Genomic DNA, 20,276 nt, shown 5'->3' on the forward strand with positions numbered 1-20,276 from the left:
AATTGGATTCCTATTTATCTTTCTGCTATCAAATTCATTTTTCATTTTTCATGTTGAGCTAACATGATGAATTGTTTTTTAAGATCAATCAAAAATAAAATGTTGGGGTGAATTCTCAATTCTCATGCATAAATATATTACAAGTTATAAAAATGAGTATAGTAAGAACAAGCTCTCATGTCCCTCATGTAGCTTCATTTTTTTTTGTTAAAAGCTCACGTAGCTTCAATGGTTTTTTGTTAAAAGCTCACGTAGCTTCAAAATGCCCGATTATAATAGTAATAGGGCTTATTATGTTCATGTATATATTTTTATAATGTATTAACATCATATTGAATTTTAACGACTCTTAAAATTAATCTATGTAAAAAATAGTAACAACTAAAGAAAACGGAACAATGAAAAAGGTAAAAAGTGTTGATATAAAGCATTGGCTAAATAAACCGAATTTGTTTAGTAATTCTATATTCTCCTCAACTTTTAGATTAAAAGACGGCCTCTCCTTTGAATTTTTTAAGATTTCTTTACTGAAAATCAAAGAAAGGAACACTGAGAAAGGCAAGGAAAGAAAGAGAACGAAAGATATTCTCTTCCACACTCTCTTTTTAATAGGTGTTAGAAACACTTTAGTATTCTTAGAAGTGAAGAAGAAGAAGATCATTTCATCATGCACCCAAAAAAAGGAAATGCTATAATATAATGGACAAGATGAGGATCCTTTTCCTACCATATAAAAAAATGAACGAATACTTTTGTGACATGTGGCAGATATTGGTGTGAACCACGTTTTCGGACTCCAATTTAACGATTGTGAGAGCATCAATCAATCGTTAATATTAGACTAGATAGGTCGAATCACTCATGTTGGAGAACAACCCATAGCCAATTATATATTTATAAGAATATTCAAATATATAGAATAATTAAACGTATGATTCAAGTATCCATGCACATGAAAAACTACGTATCCATGCATGAAATATACCATTGTGCATTGGAAAGTTGATTTTTGGATAATTTTATGTTATTGAACACAAATGTGTGACGCCTTTATATACAGAGCCAAAGTCTAATAGTTATGGGTTTTGTTTTCTTAAAAAAAATATCAGTGTAAACGTTACTGGCTAAAACGTGGAGACTAATTTTGGTGATAGTGCAAATCGAAATTGTGGGTTCTATTGACTATGATTGTTGGTTTGAGTACCTCTCTAACCATCAATAAAATGTGGTACCTCTCTAACTATCAATAAAATGTGGTGTACTCTCAGTGATGGAAATTTCTTAGTATTTAAGACCATTATTAGGGTTACGTGTTATTGTTACAATAATTGCTTATTTATTTTATCCATCCTTATACTATAATTTAATGGTGTAATGGTGGATCAATACAAAGAATTGTAAGAAAGAAAACATTTTAGTGGTAAGTAGAAGAAATATCTAAATTTAGAAGACATGAGGGTTTCCCATATAAAAGAAAAGAAAAAAGTGGGCATCTGGAAATGAAAAAGTAGGAGTAGATGTGGATAGATCTTGACCGTCGGATAGTGGAGATTCTTTTGAGACATGTGTCAAAAATGCATTGGTTTGGAAATGGAACCATGCAACTTGCATGTAAATTGTTGTTAGGTTCTTGGTTGCTGGAATCATTAGAATTGTCGGGACATATTACATAAATTAGTCTATCCTGCCAAGTTAATTGATTCTCTTTTTCTTCCATTATATTTTTCAATATATTTCCCTAGGTTCTTCCAACAATAATCCGATAACTTAAGGCATTATAATACGGTAACATACTACGAACAAGAAAAATCGGCAGACTGACCTAGGCAGAAATTCCACGTAGATTTGTATTTTTGATAACATTATTTACTAAATAATGAACACAACAAACTACATAAGATATCTGTCAAGAATCTGTCTAGTTTTTCTTGTTCTCTAGGATTGAGAGGCCCTGGGTTCGGGTATCTAAAATCATACTCCGTAGTTTACCCAAGACGTTATAGATGTATGTTATTATAGTAACTTAAGGTGGTTCCTGATGTTAGTCTCTAGGGTTGCTGGTTATGGTTTTCAGATTTTACTTTCTTGGTCTTTTGATCTTTTGTAATTTTAGTTAATTTTGATGAAAGTTTATAAGTTTGTTCTCATTTTCTTGATATATCTATGCCATTTGATATACTGTGACTATATACATGTCATGGAAACATAATGTAATGACCATTCGGAAAAAGTTGGTGGCACAATTTACATACCAAGATCCGCCTTTATACCAAAGGTTGAAGTACGACAACGGTACCATGTGTTTCTCTCCGAGGCAGAGACACATGGTGCAAATCTTACTTCTACGAAAACTAAAGACAACATTATATTTGTGACAATACATTTGAAAACCCATTTACATTTCATCCTCAAAATAATGTTACTAGTGAGAGGAATCAGCATTCATGTTCTTTTTTATTGATCATGTAAGAATTATGTCTTCTTTCTCTTGAATATACTATCTAGTTTTGAAAAATAGAGCTGATGTGGTCAGCTCCCGTTAGTCAGGTCATTCAATCTTTCTCTCTAAATAGAGCCACCAATGAGGTCGGCCATACATCATCTTGAGTCTGTGGCCGACCCACTTTAATCGGGCCATTTAGCACCTAATGCAATAAGATTTAAATCCTAGTATGCACATTTGAGAAACACATAGCTAGGTTGATGATGTAAAATTATTCATTCAATTATTACAATGATTTTAAACAAGATGAGAATAAGTGAAAAAGATTGATGAGAGATGAGAAAAAAAATCAGAGAGAAGATCTTCTGATGGAGCCCATGAATTTCTGAAATCACTAGCTACTGCTAGTAGAAGGAGTTGATGACAAAAACAAGCATCATAATTATTGGTGGGATCACCCACATCCCCCTTTCTCTTGCATTTCCTTCAAATCATATATCACTTCATCCCCTTCTTTATACTAACAAAATGGATAACATGTTTGATCCTCTATTATTCTTTTCTTTATTAAATAGACCCTTACCTTATTAATTATGTTTTTGAGTTTTTTATGTTTCCGGAAACAAAAATCTTTCTCACGTGGGAAAGTTGCCTACAAAGTGTTTTGTACCAGAAAGACGGGTTGTAATTGTATTGCGGTATCTGAAAAGTTGGACACCAACAAAACGTGCCCACAACCTTCTCATGTGAGACGTTGGGTTGGACCCAAACATAACTTGCCAACAACTCTCTCATGTTATACATAGTATGTACATACCGATTACCCCGCCTATACAAATGGGAATGTTGCAAATTATGCAACATTTAGATATGTCCAGGGTATCACTTTTGGACCAATGTTGATGTAGGGGTGCCCACCTCACCTTGAGTGCATGTATAGTTTTCCTTATGATAATTCTTTTCTAATAAGAATTTTATGGGCCACTATTTTACCTAGGTGATGCCTTTACAACTTATGGAGTGCCCAAATCCAAGTGATTACTAAAGAGATAAATTTCCCAGTCCAGTTTGGAATATGTTATATACACTTGGTGAGTGCATTTAAACTTTCTCTTATTTAGACTTACAACTCGGGCCCATTTCTACCCTCACACACTCACTTCTCGTATGCACGTACATTTTGGTGAAAGGGCTTGACCAATTTCAAATTTGATCGCCTCTTAGAGCATCTCCAATGGGACACTAAGAGCATCTCCAATGGGACACTCTAACAAACACTCTAAGAGTCTTAGTTGTCAAGGGTCAATAGAGATTCTCTTTCCTAGTGTTAATATAGAGACATGTGTATTAAGTAAGAGATTCTCTTTCCTAGTGTTAAGTAAATGTCAATGCAGAGATACTCTAATTTTTGTTGGTCTCCAATGGAGGTCTCTAAAGTGTATGTACTTAATACACATGTTATTCTTCAATTCAATAGATAAAAAGTAGTTGAAAGCAAGATATTCTATTGGTTGAAATTTAAAAGTAACACTTAGAGAGTCTCAAGTAGACACTCTCATTTTAGAGTTTCTCTCTCTAGACACTCTATAATAAATGTGTCCACCTCATATTAGAGTGTCTAATAAAGTGTTCCATTGGAGATGATTTTTTAACAAAAACTCCAAAAAGTCTATGTGACACTCTAAGTGTCAGAGATTGAGTGTCCCATTGGAGATGCTCTAACACTTTAACACTTAGAGTGCCACTTAAGATTTTTATCAAACAAAAATTATTACAACCTTCTCCAATGGAACACTCTATTTGACACTCTATGATGAGAGCATCATGTGTATTAAGTAGAGAGATTTTAGAGCTCTCCATTGGAGACCAAAAAAAAATTTAGAGTCTCTATATTGACACTAAGAGCATCTCCAATGCAAAACTCAAAAAAATCTCTATTCATCCTATGTGTCAAGTTTCAAGTGAGATTCTCACTCCTAGGTGGCGTCAATAGAGATCCTCAAATTTTTTGTGTCTCCAATGCAAAACTCGAAACTTATCTTATTTACGTATGTGTCATAGTTATTTTTGTAAATAAATAATTAGTTATTTTGGAAAATATAGAAGACTCGATTTCTATTGGTTGAAAATCAAATATTGATGAGGTGGACAATTAGAGATATCTCACTCTAGAAATAGAGTGTCCTCTTGAGATATCTCTATTCCACCCTCGACACGTCATCTTAGAGGTCCAAATAGAGTGTTGCATTGGAGATGGTTTTTAAGAAAAAACTCTAAAAATCCTAAGTGGCACTCGGAGTTTCTAAGATTGAGTGTTGCATTGGAGATGCTCTAAGGAAAGAGAATCTTTATTTGACACTTGACAACTAGACTTTAGAGTTTTTGTTAGAGTGTACCATCAGAGATGCTTTAGTCTCTCTCACTTTTCGCTCTCTCCTCTCCCTAAAAATTTCTCCAACAGTAAATGCTTAGCTAATTGGTGAGTGCATATTAAATTTCCGTTAATGTTTTATCAAACAAAAATTAGTACAACATATTGGAAGTCAATTAATCAAACATCAATGTCGCTTTAAATTATAAGGAGTACAAGTTTATAAATTTATCATCTAAGATTCAAAGAGATCATAAATCGATTTTATTTCGATGTATTATTAGTCTTGTGATGTGTCTGATTGGGTTCATGAATTTGCTTCTGCGACTCCTTATAAGATCCATAGAAGTAAGAAGTGAATCCCCAAAGTCCAAGAGCCAAAGCCATCCCTTTCTCTCCTGTGAACTGCTCATGAAACACTATTACGGCCGCTATCTCGGTTAGAGGAAGCAAAACTGCACTAATCACTCCAGCAAAGAGAGATGTGGTACAAAATATGATCCCCAATGTCCCGATGTACATCACCTGCCACACTACCAAACTAGCAATCAACACTAAGTAGTACTTTTCGGCACCTAATCCGAATTCGTTTGCTTCTCTCTGCATTGCTGAGAAATCCTTGTTTACAAGCATTCCTATGGTGCAGAAAACTGTGGCAGATAGAGCCATACAAAATTGAAACTGTAAAACTATAGGATAAGTTATGAATTTGCTTGCTTTAGCATAAGCTACTTCAGTGCAAGGTAACACAAATCCTCCTAATGCAGCTGCACCGATACTTAGAATGAACCCTAACAAGTACTGTGAGCTTGAGACACCCTCGGGACGGTCGCCGCTCTTTCCAATACCTAGTAGGGCTGAACCCAAAGTCATTACTACAATGGCATTGACAGAGAAAGCACTGAATTTTTGTCTGACCATTATGAATGCAAATAAGGCAGTGAAAATGAGTTGGGTGGAGATAAGGATGGAAGAAGTTGAGACAGGAAGGAACGATAAGCCGTACGAGTACATGAAATTGTTAACTCCGAGTAATAAGCCAATTATAATGCTTGAGAGTAAGAGCTTCGGGGAGGCAAAAAATTTGATAGAACCGGGTGTTTGATCACGTCGGTAGTAAAGGATTGAAAGGGGTAGGAGTAGTATAGGAAATCCAGCAGTTTGTAGCCCACTTGATAGCCATTTTCGGCTGCCGCCGTGTAAGAAGTAGAGTCTAAGTAGCAAAGGTCCTCCAATGGTTCCTACTGCACTACAGATGCAGTAGAGCAATAGAAGCCCCCATTTGGCCATGATAGACTTGTCCTTGTTTTCATCAGATGAGGAGAGCTTGGTGTTGTTTTCTTGACCAAGTACTACTCCTTCCTCCATCATCTCAATGCTCATTGCCATGTCTTGATGTATCTATCGAATACAATTCGGGTTATAGAATAGTGTTCAACTAATTCTCTTTGGTGGTTAGAGATGAAGAGGTAGCTGCAGATAGTATATATGCAGAGAATTGAGATGTGAGATATAGTAATGGGGATGGTAGTTTGTGTATTTATAAGAAGAATAAATGAAGAAAGATGATAATTAAGAAGGAATTTCAAGTGGACTTCGTTTGGTGGGTTAGTGAACAATAATTTAGTACCTCCAAAATAAATGAGAAAAACATGAAACAGAAGAAAAGGAGAGTGATGAGACACCTAAAAACAAACAAAATGAGTATACCTAGTCTTACTTTGACTTGATAGTATTAATAGCTTAGAAGTCATACATGGATGTTCACGGTAGCTTCTTCTTCTTTTTCTTCTCCTTCACCAACAAATACTTTTTCATTCTATTTTATAAACATGGCTAATTACTTAATAGAATAAATGAATCATGGGTTTATCACTTACTAATTTTTTTTTATTATTTCTGGCCACTTTTTTTTCCCCTTTTTGTTTTTATTCAACTAACCTATTAAAAAAAATGTAAGTATATTGTATATATTAATAGAACTTACTTTTTTTGTCTATAGAGGAAATTAGGCACGACTGACTCCATGAGAGTAGTTAAGTACACATTATGTCTATAGAGGAAATTAGGCACGACTGACTCCCACCAACTCCATGAGAGTAGTTAAGTACACTAGCATTGTGGAGTTTTTTCGTCTAATGTAGCCTTAGAAAAATAAATAACTTTGTCTAAACCGGCCATAACTGATGGCCTCAAAATGCAAAAACGTAATCCATACACATTGAAAGAGAAGAAAGTAATGTATGCACAATAACGAAAGTCGTGACTAGTTGACCACAGTTTTTGCTCATCAGTGCAAGATGTACCATTGGAACAAGTAATTTGACTTGTTATGTTATATATTTGTTTTTGAATATATATATATATATATATACATATAGAAAGATAATATATTAACGGAGGGCTAAGGAAACACGAAAATAGTAGTACAAGGAGAGTTTCACAATCTCAATCGGTTTCAATTGTTGAATCTTAAGATATTGACCAATGGATTTCAGATAGTCTCCATTCTTAAACATCTTCTTTGAGCACCATATTGACCTAAAGGCCGAACTACTTGTGGCAGATCAAATAGAGGTTATATACATAAAAAGGTTACAAAGAAACAAAAATCGAAGAAAAAACACAGATTGTCTATAGACTACTTGATCACTAAACTACTTACAAATGATGGCATCCCAATTGCAGGTACCTAGTATTGACAATGATTTGGTTTGATGAACATTCTTTGTGGGCTTCCGCGGACCTGAGACATCTAGCTAGTGTTACGTCTTGGGAGGGGATAGTGGTGCTTAAATTCCTGACATCAAGGACCCTCATTCGAAGGACTGATTAATTAGTTGAAGAAATCATCTAAGCTAAAAGACGTTGGTTTGACAAATACATGTATCAGAGCATCTCCAATGCAAAACTCAAAAATATCTCTATTCGTCCTATTTGTCAAGTTCCAATTGAGATTCTCACTCCTAGGTGTCGAAAATAGAGATTCTCAATTCTTGTATGTCTCCAATGCAACACTCTAAACTCTTTTATTTTACTTACGTGTCATGGTTATTTTTGTAAAAAGAATAATTAGTTATTTTGGAAATATACGAAGACTTGATTTCTATTGGTTGAAATTTAAATATTGATGAGTTGGACAATTAGAGATATCTTAAGAGGACACTCTGAAAATAGAGTGTCCTCTTGAGATATCTCTATTCCACTCTCGACACATCATCTTTGAGATCTTAGTTGAGTTTTGCATTGGAGATGATTTTTTAAGAAAAACTTAGAAAATCACTCCGAGTTTCTAAGATTGAGTTTTGCATTGGAGATGCTCTCAGTATTAGTATACGTTTTGCATCAATTTAGTAGTCCATTATGGTACTAGTAGTCTGAGGTCAAAATGGCTGAACGCTCTGGATTCTCTTACTTTATTACCTTACCACTTTAGTTCAATCAATTTAGGCGCAATCTAGTCTCTAAGAAGATAATTTTACGCTATTTGTCCGAGCCCTAGGTAGTACAACATGTCTAAGAAAGAACATTATATATGTGAGAAGTGAAAGATTGGTAGAGAGAGAAGTTGTAGTTTCTTATTATTGATCAAAGAGAGAGATTCTCCTTATATACAAGTAGAATGGAAGTAGACGAAGTTTGTTATAGAGAGAGAAAGTTTGTTGTCCAAGTAACAACCTTTCTCACTCATTATAACAGAAAATGAAAAAGAGGAAAAGACCATTATAACCCTGGTCGACTTATTCTTACACTCTCATTACACTAACCTCTCTTCTCTCTAACTCAAACTCCATTTATATCTCTAACACTCCCCCTCAAGCTGAAGAAGGAGTGATCTTCATCAGGTTGTTAATGAGGGAGAGGAACAGAGGGTTAGACAATCCTTCAGTAAACACATCTGCAAGTTGATGATGAGATGAAACAAAATCAAGTCGAAGAGCACCAGAAGAAACTAAATCTCTAACAAAGTGGTAATCTATCTCCACATGCTTCGTGCGAGCATGAAAGACTGGGTTTGTAGCCAAGTGTCGAGCCCCTAAGTTATCACATTTCAGCACAAATGGTTTGGAAACAGAAATACCCAATTCAGCCAAAACATATGATAACCACAATAACTCAGATGTAGCCACAGCTAGAGCCTTGTATTCAGCCTCTGTACTTGAACGAGCTACAGTAGGCTGTTTCTTAGAACACCAGGCCACCAATGTATTACCAAGAAAAACACAGTAGCCACAAGTAGATCTCCTGGAATCAGGGCAACCTGCCCAATCTGAATCACTATAAGCAGTGAGAGAAGTAATATCCCCTGACTTGATTGAAATACCAGAACCAAGAGTCCCTTTTATGTATCTGAAAATCCTCTTAACCATTTGGAGATGAACATCTCTTGGTTCCTTCAAAAATTGTGCTACATAGTTCACTCCAAAAGCTATATCAGGTCTAGTCATTGTGAGGTACTGAAGACCACCCACAAGACTCCTATAATGAGTAGGATCATCTAAGAGAACACCATCAGCCTGAGAGAGTCTCTTTCCAAATGGAATTGGGGTAGCTATTGGTTTAGACTCAAGAAGCTCTGCTTTCTGTAGAAGCTCTGCTTTCTGTAGAAGCTCTAAAGTATACTTATTTTGAGTAAGTAACAACTCAGAAGAGGAACTGCCTGTAACCTCAATTCCGAGAAAGTAATGAAGTGTTCCCAAATCTTTCATGGCAAACTCACTATGTAGAGACATTATTAAAGAATTAATCAAATCAGTAGATGATCCAGTTAGGATTATATCATCTACATAGAGAAGTAAGACCAAAGTTACACCTGTGGCCTGAAACACAAACATTGAGTGGTCTGTGGCACTCTTTTGAAAGCCATAATCAAGCAAGAAAGTAGCAAATCTTGTGTACCAGGCTCTTGGAGCCTGCTTTAGGCCATATAAGGACTTGTGAAGATGACATACCCAATCCTTCTTAGATGCTTCTGCAAACCCAGGAGGTTGTACCATAAAGACATCCTCATCTAATACACCATGCAAAAATGCATTTGATACATCTAGCTGTTTTATAGACCATTGATTTGTGACAGCAATGGTGAGAACAGCTCTAATGGTGGAAAATTTCACAACTGGGCTAAAGGTTTCAGAATAGTCAAGACCATCTAGTTGATGAAACCCTTTGGCTACAAGTCGAGCCTTGTACCTTTCTATACTACCATCTGACTTGAGTTTTGTCTTAAAAACCCACTTACAACCCAAGATATTCATAGAATCTTGCTTAGGAACTAAAGACCAAGTGTTGTTATGATGTAAAGCTTCAATTTCATCTTTCATTGCTTGCATCCACTCAGGAGATTTTGAAGCTTGAGTAAAGCAAGTAGGGTCTGTGGGTATTTCAAGTAAAGCTAGAAAGCATTGAGGCAAAGGATGACACAAAGAATGATAGGTGACAAAATCTTCTAAGTGTCTAGGCCTTAGAGCACCAGTCCTTGATCTGGTTGTCATAGGATGTAGAGGAGCAGGGTTAGCAATAGCAGAAGGATTAGTGATGCTACTCTCACCTATATGATGTTGTGAATTTGAAAAAGGTGAAGGAGAATGTCCCTGAGGCTGATTTTGAGGAATTTGTGAAGAGGAGATAGGGAACTCAGTAGTAACAAAGGGTAGAACAACCTGTGCTGACTTAAGAGATGGTTGTTGAGAATGAGTTGAAACAAGTTGCTCAACAAAAGGAAATGATTCCTCATCAAATGTCACATGTCTTGAGATATAAATTCTAGAAGTAGAAGGATCAAGACACTTATACCCTTTGTGAATCAAGCTATAACCCAAAAATACACACTTCACAGATTTGGGAGATAGTTTATCTTGTCTGGTTGATGCTAAATGAGGATAGCAGGTGCAACCAAATACTTTTAGAAATGAGTAATCAGGATGAGTAGAGAAAAGTACCTCATAAGGAGACTTTTGATCAAGAACCTTGGAAGGTAGCCTATTGATCACATAAGCAGCAGCCTCAAAAGCATCAAACCAATATGATTTTGGAAGAGAAGCTTGAAATGAAAAGGTATTACCAACTTCAGTAATCTGTCTGTTCTTCCTCTCAGCAGTACCATTTTGCTAAGGGGTATAAGGACAAGAACACCTTAACAAAATCCCATTCTCATCCAAATACTTCTTGAATTCTCCTTTAGAGAGTTCAGGTGCCCCATCACTTTGAAACATCTTAATGGAAGTAGATAAGAGTTTCTCATATGTAATTTTGAATTGCTTAAAGCAATCCACACTCTCTGATCTTTGCCTCATAGGATATATCCAAAAATACTTGCTAAAATCATCAACAAATAGTATATAATATCTTGTTCCATTCACTGTCTCCACTGGTGCTGGACCCCAGACATCACAGTGGATCATCTCAAGTGGAAAAGAAGAACTACTAGTGGATAGAGAGAAGGGCTGACACTTGCTCTTGCCTAGTTGACAAGAGTGACAGACTTTCACAAAGTCTGTGGAGTCCAATTGAATAAGCCCTTTTGAATTTAGGTTTTCCAAGACACCTCTAGCAGTGTGACCAAGTCTCCTATGCCATAAGGAGGGAGAAGCTGATAAGACAGCAGTAAGTCCCAATGGGACATCTTCAGATTGACATTCAATAGGATAAAGATTATTGATCATTGGACCCTCTGTAAGAATATCCCTAGATAAGAGGTCCTTGATGCTATATCCCCAAGGGAAAAACTCAACAGAACAATCATTATCCTTAGTGAATTTTGCAATAGAGAGTAAATTTTTCTTTAAATGAGGAACCACTAGTATATTTTGTAAATCAAAAGCATGATCTGAAGTATTCAATGTTGCATTACCAGTACACACTATAGGAATTGAAGAGCCACTTCCTACCATAACTGACTCATGACCAAGATAAGGAGAAATTTGAGCCAGTACCTTAGAATCATTTGTCATATGGCTTGAGGCTCCTGAATCAGCAAGCCAAATTTTGGAAGAAGGAACAGTAGTAGCAGCCATATGACACTCTTCAATAGCAACATTACACTCCTCTTGAGATGATTCTGTATTATCTTCCATACTTGGTAAGGAAGAATTGGTATTATCTTCAATATGAAGACCAGCAAAGTTTGGAGAATTCAGAGGTGTTGATGGTGTATATCTGAATCTGCACTTACTTGCTAAGTGACCCCATTTATGACAAATACCACAAGGAATGGAAGTGAAATCAAAATTTACTGCCTTCTTATTCATAAGTGGATGTCTAGTCTGTTGTTGTTGTGAATTTGATGTAGATTGTTGAATCTCATTCTGATTTTTAAGACTTTTCGTCTGCACAGAATCAGATTTGTGTTTCTGATTTAATTTGGATTGATATGAACCTTGTCTAAAAGGTTTTTGATTTCGTGTGGTACTTTGATTAACATAATAAGCTGTTTGTTCAACAGTTTCTTGAGAAAGAAACCATTGTTCATGATGAAGCAGCTTTGATCTTAACTCAGGAAGATGAATTCTATCTGTTCTATTATCAATAGCTATAACAAATTGACTGAACTTTTTGCCTAATCCAGCTAAAATAATACGAATCATCTCTTTCTCAGAAACTTTATCATTAACCGAAGCTAAAGAATCAGCTAATGATTTTATTCTTCGAAGATAATCATTGATAGAAGCATTACCTCTCTGAATATTCTGAATTTGCCTTCGAAGAAAGTCCTGTTTTGCTTCAAATTCCTCAGCATAAACCTCATTTAGATAGCTCCAGATCTTGTGTGAAGTAGGAAGCCCTAGAACATCAGCTGAAATTGAATCCGAGAAAGTAGCTTTCAAACACGATTTTACATAATGATCATATTTTCTCCAAGTTTGAAAGGCTGGATTAATAACCTCTCTTCCTTCTGAATCGATAATAGAAGTATCAGGTTGCGAAATCGATCCATCAACATATCCTATCAGATCATTACTGATCAAAATAGATTCAAATTGATCACGCCAAACCAGAAAATTGTTTTCATCGAGTTTAATCGAGATGAAATTTGTAATATTGAATGTTAAAGGTTGTGAAGATGATGAAGACGACGCCATGAATTTCGATTGTTTCTCTCTCTAGATTGTAGATGCGGAAGCAAATTGAAAACCTAGACGCTCTGATACCATGTGAGAAATAGAGAAATGTATTGATTTGTATTGATTTCCTAAGCTATTACATAAGTCTTTATAAGGAGTTCCTTAGGAGAGAAGTTTTATCTATTGGGCAATGTGGTACTAAATATTCTATCACTCATATAGGAGAGAAGTTTTATCTATCACTCATTATAACAGAAAATGAAAAAGAGGAAAAAACCATTATAACCCTGGTCGACTTATTCTTACACTCTCATTACACTAACCTCTCTTCTCTCTAACTCAAACTCCATTTATATCTCTAACAATATATAACTTCGTAGCTCTTTAAAAACAAAATTGGATTTGTATAACATAAGAAATACTAACATTAATTAGTGAAAATATATGCTTAATAACATGGAAAAAGAAAAAGAAACTATTAGTAAACAACAAAGGAGAATCTGTTTAAAGGGAATCCCTTGTACATTATAGTATTATGAAGATCATTTAGACGTCTTAGTTTCAGAGTTTTCGATTTGCTTCTTAGACTCCCTATAAGATCCATAGAAGTAAGAAGTGAATCCCCAAAGTCCAAGAGCCAAAGCCATTCCTTTCTCTCCAGTGAATTGTTCATGAAACACTATTACGGCGGCTATCTCGGTTAGAGGGAGCAAAACTGCACTAATCACTCCAGCAAAGAGAGATGTGGTACAAAATATGATCCCCAAAGTCCCAATGTACATCACCTGCCACACTACCAAACTAGCAACCAACACTAAGTAGTACTTTCCCGCACCTAACCCGAATTCGTTTGCTTCTCTCTGCATTGCTGAGAAATCCTTGTTTACAAGCATCCCTATTGTGCAGAAAACTGTGGCAGATAAGGCCATGCAGAATTGAAACTGCAAAACTATAGGATAAGTTATGAATTTGCTTGCCTTAGCATAAGCTACTTCAGTACAAGGTAACACAAATCCTCCTAATGCAGCTGCACCGATACTTAGAATGAACCCTAACAAGTACTGTGAGCTTGAGACACCCTCGGGACGATCGCCGCTCTTTCCAATACCTAGTAGGACTGAACCCAAAGTCATTACTACAATGGCATTGACAGAGAAAGCACTGAATTTTTGTCTGACCATTATGAATGCAAATAAGGCAGTGAAAATGAGTTGGGTGGAGATAAGAATGGAAGAAGTTGAGACAGGAAGGAATGATAAGCCGTATGAGTACATGAAATTGTTTACTCCGAGTAATAAGCCAATTAAAATGCTTGAGAGTAAGAGCTTTGGGGAGGCGAAAAACTTGATAGAACCGGGTGTTTGATCACGTCGGAAGTAAAGGATTGAAAGGGGTAGGAGTAGTATAGGGAATCCAGCAGTTTGCAGCCCACTTGATAGCCATTTTCGGCTACCGCCATGTAAGAAGTAGAGTCTAAGTAGTAAAGGTCCTCCAATGGTGCCTACAGCACTGCAAGTGCAGTAAAGCAAGAGAAGGCCCCATTTGGCCATGATAGACTTAAGCTTGTTGGAGTAGTCCTTGTTTTCATCATCAGATGAGAGGGAGAGGGAGAGCTTGTTGTTGTCGTTGGTGTTGTTTTCTTGACCAAGTACTACCCCTTCCTCCATCATCTCAATGCTCATTGCCATGTCTTTCTTTACCTATGGAATACAATTTGGTCTAAATGACAATAATAGTAAGAAGGCAACTAATTAATTCTCTATATCTCTCTTTGATCTCTTTGGTGTTTTGAGAGAAGTAAGTTGAACAATTGAGATGTGAGATTAAGTGGAGATAGTAGTCTGTTTATTTATAAGAAGAATAAATGAGGAAAGTCAAGTGAAAAGAATTCCTTCCAAAATAAATGAGAAAAGCATGAAATTAATAGACAGCTAAAAACAAAACTGATTAGTAGTCTTACTTTGACTTGATAGTAATAATAGGTTAGAAGACATATATGGATGTTCATGGCAGCTTCTTCCCCTCCATCACAACCAACAAATTCTTTGTTCTTTTATCTATAAAGGTACGTGACCAATTACTTAATTATTACAAAATAATGAACAGTGGGTTTATCACATGTTCCTTTCTTATTTCTGCCCTCTACTAATGTTTTCTTGTTTTTTTTTTTTCGTTTTTGTTTTTAATCAAGTCACCTAGCTATTTAAAAATAAAAGTAGTTGTTAATAGAACTTACTTTTGAATGATTGCAACACCACCACCCAACTCCAAAAGAAGTAAAGGGCACTGGCCACTAGGTGTTTTTAGTCTATTCCAATCTGCTTGTAGCGTTCCATTGATTACACACACAAAAAAAATTGAAATCAATTTCTTTAATTATAGGTTTTTTTTTACCTTACCCCCTCAACACTAATTAGTGATTGATTTTATCTCATTCAGTAATTGGTAACTGAAATTACCTCCTTGAATTTAAAGTTTCTGTCTAAAATTGCTAAAGACATGTTTGACATGTGATAACAAAACTATAGATTAAATAACATACAGACTTTACTAATCATAGTTCCGAATTTCTGACCAAATTAACAATAAAGGAAGGTGTAATAACTTTTAGGAGTCACATTGAAGGATAATTGTTCTTGGTACTCACATTTATTTCGTGCACACCAAACACGATCGATAGGTTTTTGTCAAAAATAGTAAATCTAAGAGGGTAAGTTTCTCAACCAATTATTGAGGAGGTAAACTCAATTGCTAATTTGCAGTGAGGGGGTAAGGTCAAAGAAACCCATTAAAGATACCTATTTACTACTTTAGAAAATAAATAACTATGTCCTAAACCAGTCACATCTAATGACCTCCAAATGCAAACGTAATCCACGTAATCAAACACACTCAATAGAAGAAAATGTTATGTAGCATCAGTGCACATGTACCGTTGGGACAAGTTTTACTGGTTATGTTATATAGTACTTTTTTTGAATTGAGGGGTAATACATTAATTGAGTGTTTACTGATGATACATAAAATGATCACTCGTTGACTAACGTCAAGAAGTCAAGAAAAAACCAGAAGCCTAACGGTCAACTTGTCTTGAGACAACATGACAACTGAGCCGTAAGAGGTCTGCCAGCTAAGTCCAAAACCGGGAGGTCAGCAAGATCATCTAAGGAGCTCCAGCCCTGTCCTGCCTCAAACACAACTAGGTCTGCCTTGTGATTCAGAAGGAGTATAGGGGGTTCCAGGTAAGCTAGGTCAATACCTTACACCCTAAACATGGGAAGGCAGAAGCGCTCCACACGCTTATCGACTTAATCCCGAATCTTTCTAAAAATCTCAGTCGGCTATGACCTTAAGTGTTTGATTAACTCAGGCTTCGAGAGTCTCAAAGGAGGAAACATCTCCTAGAATATCTATCAACTCGGCAGGATAATTACGAAGGATCCTTGAACAAAGGAACTTCTAAATATCTAAGATACGAGATAAACTCAAAAGGAAACCCTAACTACGAAATAGTAGTTCTAACAACACAGTGGATCTCAACTGCCTCAATCTCACCATCTTCACATTCAGTCTAAGGCAACCTATAAAAGGGCATCCCACCACCAAAGATCAATCAATACTCAATACTTAAACTGCAAAGGACAATCTGACTATCTTAAGCGTCGGAGAGATTTCTGAACTCTTTAAGGTTTTCCCCCAGGTTTTCAGAAGCATGAACGGGAATTAGAGGAACAATATCGATCTCTCAGACGCGATTCAACATAGAGTTTCTATTTTCAGACTGATAACCAGATTGCCATTTTTTTACATCAACAATTGGCGCTAGAAGGAGGGCTGACTCGAACAGTATCATCAATTCGGTAACCCGGATTCCTACTCGATTCTTTACAGAATTACTTTTATTACTTTGTTCGAACTTTGCTTCAGAGATGTCTTCACAAGAGGATATCCACAACGAAACTGGTTGTTCTCAAATGGAGGAATTGATGGCCGAGCGCCTCAAGGCAGAAAAACTTCGCAGTGATGAAAATGTACGTAGCCTTCGCGAAGACCTCCACAAAGCCAAAGAGGATACCAATTCGGTCTTGAGAGAGCATGCGGTCGGTGGAAAGATGGAGAAAGTAAAAAGCCTATCCCGAAAGCTCTTTTTTACACCGTCTAATGCTTTCGCAACACCCCACAACGTGGACAGAACGAAAGCTTTTAAACAGTTGTAATGGGAGAGGGAACAAGATCAGGCAGGAGAGCTTGACCCTCATCGACCATACATCCCCGGATTCGTAGGAGATCAATTTGAAGATATTCGTAACCCGACGATGGGCGACGTACTCATACATCATGTGGTATAGCTTGCCGATGTCAAAAATTGGCCTTCCGTTAGATCAACATGAAAAAGGGAGTTGATGCATGACATCCTCCGTTATGCATGATTCTTCCGTTATGTTGGGTGTTATTCAGCCTAGCGTTCCTGCTTCCAGCTCTGCTTCCTGTTCTTCTTCTCTTTATTCCAGCTCATCGCTCCCGCTCCTTGCTCTTGCTCCTGTTCGTCTGTTCCTGAGGGGGGAAAATCTGCAAAGGATTTGAAGCCTTTAAACAATTGTACAAGGAGAGGGAACAAGATCAGGCAGGAGAGCTTGACCCTCATCGACCATACATCCCCGGATTCGTAGGAGATGAATTCGAAGATGTTCGTAACCCGACGATGGGCGACGTACTCATACATCATGTGGTATAGCTGACTAGGCTTGTCGAGGAAAAGAATGCCCCAACCAGGGCTAAGATAGGTTTGCCACCCTGAGTGTCGAGATGTTTGAGGCCCAGAGGCCAAAGAACTTCAAGTGCCCCAACCTTGACAACTACGATGGAACTGGGGACCCCAACATATTTCTAACAAACTATGTGTTCCGAAATGAGTCTGAGCACGACGGACCAATCCGTATGGTGCCTAGTCTTTGCTACAGTCCTAAAAGGACCTGCACATGCCTGGTATCAAGCCCTCGAAGTGGGATCCATACGCTCATTTGACAAGTTAGCAACCGCTTTCTGCCCTGCTTTCCAGGGAAGCTACACGGTGTAAAATACATCAGATGATCTGTTTAACATCGTCCAAGGGAGAGGAGAATCCCTAGCTCATGTCAAAATGGTCTAACGCTCTTCAACTCAGAGTCACATGATAAGAATGAGGTAGTTCTCTTGACTCTCTGACCTTAGTACCTTACCACCTTAGTTCAATCATTTTAGGGGCAACTTAGTCACTAAGAAGATAATCACATGTTGAAATAAAGAAGTTTTTAATGGTCTAACTGTCGCGGTACTTAGTACAACATGTCTAGGAAAGAACATATATATATATATGTATATATATATATATATTTATAATTTCCTAGCTCTGTAAAACTTTGAAAATAGTCCCTCATGAGAGAAAGGGTATTTAGCAAGCAAGAATATTATGCTCAGGTCCTCTTACCTCATTGTCAATTGATTTTGAGTTAGATATATAACCACAAACTTAACATGGTATCAGAGCTAGGCCCTCACGCAAAGAACCCCACACGTGAGGGGGCGTGTGAGAATAGTCCTCCATCAAAGAAAGGGTATCTAGCACTCAAAAATATAATCTGTAGGTCTTCTCCACTCATTGCCAATTAGTTTGACTACAAACTTAATAACTCAAAATTAGATTTTATAACATAAGAAATACTATTAATTGATAATCATATGTGGTTAATTAACTCACACGAAAAAAAAGAAAAAAGAAAATACTACTAAACAGTGAAAGCAAAATCTGTTTAAAAAGGAATCCCTTAACATTGTTCATTGTAGTATCATGAAGATCATTTAGACGTCTTAGTTTCAGAGTTTTCGATTTGCTTTTTGGACTCCCTATAAGATCCATAGAAGTAAGAAGTGAATCCCCAAAGTCCAAGAGCCAAAGCCATCCCTTTCTCTCCTGTGAATTGCTCATGAAACACTATTACGGCGGCTATCTCGGTTAGAGGGAGCAAAACTGCACTAATCACTCCAGCAAAGAGAGATGTGGTACAAAATATGATCCCCAAAGTCCCAATATACATCACCTGCCACACTACCAAACTAGCAACCAACACTAAATAGTACTTTCCCGCACCTAACCCGAATTCATTTGCTTCTCTCTGCATTGCTGAGAAATCCTTGTTCACAAGCATCCCTATTGTGCAGAAAACTGTGGCAGCTAAGGCCATGCAGAATTGAAACTGCAAAACTATAGGATAAGTTATGAATTTGCTTGCCTTAGCATAGGCTACTTCAGTACAAGGTAACACAAATCCTCCTAATGCAGCTGCACCGATGCTTAGAATGAACCCTAACAAGTACTGCGAGCTCGTGACACCCTCGGGGCGGTCGCCGCTCTTTCCAATACCTAGTAGGACTGAACCCAAAGTCATTACTACAATGGCATTGACAGAGAAAGCACTGAATTTTTGTCTGACCATTATGAATGCAAATAAGGCAGTGAAAATGAGTTGGGTAGAGATAAGAATGGAAGAAGTTGAGACAGGAAGGAACGATAAGCCGTACGAGTACATGAAATTGTTTACTCCGAGTAATAAGCCAATTATAATGCTTGAGAGTAAGAGCTTTGGAGAGGCAAAAAACTTGATAGAACCAGGAGTTTGATCACGTCGGTAGTAAAGGATTGAAAGGGGTAGGAGTAGTATAGGGAATCCAGCAGTTTGCAGCCCACTTGATAGCCATTTTCGGCTACCGCCATGTAAGAAGTAGAGTCTAAGTAGTAAAGGTCCTCCAATGGTGCCTACAGCACTGCAAGTGCAGTAAAGCAAGAGAAGACCCCATTTGGCCATGATAGACTTAAGCTTGTTGGAGTAGTCCTTGTTTTCATCATCAGATGAGAGGGAGAGGGAGAGGGAGAGGTTGTGGTTGGTGTTATTTTCTTGACCAAGTACTACTCCTTCCTCCATCATCTCAATGCTCATTGCCATGTCTTGATGTATCTATCGAATACAATTCGGGTTATAGAATAGTGTTCAACTACTAATTCACTTTGGTGCTTGGAGATGAAGAGGTAGCTGCAGGTAGTATATATGCAGAGAATTGAGATATAGTAGTGGGGATGGTAGTTTGTGTATTTATAAGAAGAATAAATGAAGAAATATAATAATGAAGAAGGAATTTCAAGTGAGCAATAATCCTTCCAAAATAAATGAGAAACACAAACAAAATGAGTAGTAGTAGTCTTACTTTGACTTGATGGTAGTTGTTTGGAAGACATATATGGATGTTCCTAGTAGCTTCTTCTCCTTCATCATCTCCAACATATACACAAACGTGGCCAAATACTTAAATGGAAAAGGATGAACAGTGGGTTTATCACTTAACATATTACTTTCTTATTTCTATCAAC

At 36.9% G+C, this 20,276-nt stretch overlaps 3 pseudogenes across 2 annotated transcripts; all 3 read right to left on the reverse strand.

The window, feature by feature from the left end:
- Window positions 1-4,923: 4,923 nt before the first annotated feature.
- LOC147546011 (purine permease 1 pseudogene) lies at window positions 4,924-6,643 on the reverse strand (annotated as a pseudogene). Its single transcript, XR_015224350.1, has one exon. The product of XR_015224350.1 is annotated as a purine permease 1 pseudogene (transcript).
- Window positions 6,644-13,257: 6,614 nt separating this feature from the next.
- Window positions 13,258-14,692, reverse strand: LOC147546012 (purine permease 1 pseudogene; annotated as a pseudogene). The gene has a single exon (XR_015223482.1). The product of XR_015223482.1 is annotated as a purine permease 1 pseudogene (transcript).
- A 3,987-nt stretch (window positions 14,693-18,679) lies between these two features.
- On the reverse strand, window positions 18,680-19,997 carry LOC147546013 (purine permease 1 pseudogene; annotated as a pseudogene).
- Window positions 19,998-20,276: the final 279 nt, after the last annotated feature.

The sequence above is a fragment of the Eschscholzia californica genome, unplaced genomic scaffold (assembly GCF_041429995.1).
Source record: "Eschscholzia californica isolate CP2 unplaced genomic scaffold, dmEscCali1.0.p SCAF_4, whole genome shotgun sequence".
NCBI lineage: Eukaryota > Viridiplantae > Streptophyta > Magnoliopsida > Ranunculales > Papaveraceae > Eschscholzia > Eschscholzia californica.